Consider the following 1,970-nt stretch of genomic DNA (forward strand, 5'->3'; position numbering starts at 1 on the left):
ATTTTACGTATGTCGTTTACGTAAAATCATTGTGCGTTGATCTACGACAACGATTACGATTCAATCGGAAACAGTTCCATCTTTGTGCGCGGATCCATAGTCAGCAAATGCCTTGCCGTAGCCATTATAGAAACACAACACAAAGTCAAAGTCGGCAACACTTTAAAAAATATATATGATCAAAACACCCGATCCGAAACGCGTCCGTCACGGTTGAATGGTTCTTCAGAACACGTAACTAAATACACTGTATGACACTATAGTTTCTCAGCTTTGGCTCTCGCCGTTTCACGCACGATGGATGAAAAATGGCCTAATGTGTCGTTACACGTTGGAACTGGTTAAAACAATTGTCTTGATACTGCTTACGTGCATGCGCAGCGTTGCTCACGAAAATCATGGCGCCACCGTAGCGCCAATTATGTCTTAACTAATCGATTGTACATCTCTGATACATCGATTAGTTCCGATAACTATTTCTATGTTACTGCACGATATGACAGACATGCATGTTTTGCTAATTTAGTTATGTATTAACACCAGCAGCAAACCATTTCGCAGTAGTTCATAAATTTCTAGTTATAACAGCAAATTCAATTTTAACAAACCCAGATTAGCTATGACAGCGAAAATCTTTTTTGCCGTGCGATCGCGTAGGAACTGCACCGGCGATATTCGCACATGTTTGTCTCCTCCGCAGATCACAGTCTTCAGGCACACTTTTCGCATTCATTTTTGTTCACAATATCGTTCACAATACTGTTCACATTACTGTTCACAATAGTTTTTTTTTTTTATGTGTGCAGAGTGGGCACATGCTGCACGGGAACAGTGTACAATGGCACTCCGCATTCAGAGCAAAACCCACCGCTTAGTGCATCAATAGTTGATCTCGTGTTTCCTGATGAGGTACATCCTTCCAATATCAGTGTCAACTATACGAAGAATACATAATGCACATACGGCTAGAACGCCACCCGTTGTGTAGTAACAGTGAATTCCACAGTGTTTAGTACGATTGTTCAACGCTCGGATTTCAGAAGAGAACATGAATTTTTCTCGACGATCGGTATTGTCCTAGCTCATATCACTAGCGCATCCAGTATCATCGGATAGCTCTTCGTCGGATGACTCTTGGTCCATTATGTCCTCCAATTCTACATCCATTTCATCAAACACTTCGAACACTTCGTCTCTAATATTCGCAAACTGTTCCTCATCCACGTTTCTAATATACTCGGCTATGTCAACTCTGTCCTCAATGTTTCCGATATTTTCAAACTCTACATCATCAATATCCTCAACGTCAATGTCCTCAACGTTTGCACGATGATCAGCCATACTTTTTGCATTACACTTATCTCAATCAATTTGGTAATCTTACAGAGTGCCAACTGAGGTGTCGCGCGCTGATGGTCCATTATATATTCCATTTGCAACTTCTTTGTCCCTTTGTCTACCCCTATCGAGTCGCAGCATCGACGACGTGTCACCGATCACTTCTTAGAAAAAAATTGTTATCGGCGTTTCTCTTCACGCATCGCAACGCTACGTGTCACCGATCTCGCGGTTCTTCCCAAATAAATATCGTTATCGACGCTTCTGACCTTGAAAGAAAGAACTGTGAGAAAACAATATAATTTCATCATTGACGACGCTACGCCGCATGCTTGCGTTTGATGGATGTATCGATGTAATGTTCGAACGATTAGTTCGACTCGTCGATATGGTCGATGTCAAGTATACATGATTCTTCAACATAGCATCCGAAGACGCTATACGCGATAGCGATATTTTCAATGGACATCAGCTCGTCGATTGCGAGCTATTAGCTTTAGTTTTTAATACACAAGAAAAAACCGAATATGTGAGCAAAAAAATTTTGTCGTTCACATAAAATATATGTACTTTCTTTACTTTACATCCAACCTATCCTATGCCATATGTATCTATCCATTGTAAGAAAAAAA

This window comes from Trachymyrmex cornetzi, unplaced genomic scaffold, assembly GCF_001594075.2.
Source record: "Trachymyrmex cornetzi isolate Tcor2-1 unplaced genomic scaffold, Tcor1.1 scaffold729, whole genome shotgun sequence".
Lineage (NCBI taxonomy): Eukaryota > Metazoa > Arthropoda > Insecta > Hymenoptera > Formicidae > Trachymyrmex > Trachymyrmex cornetzi.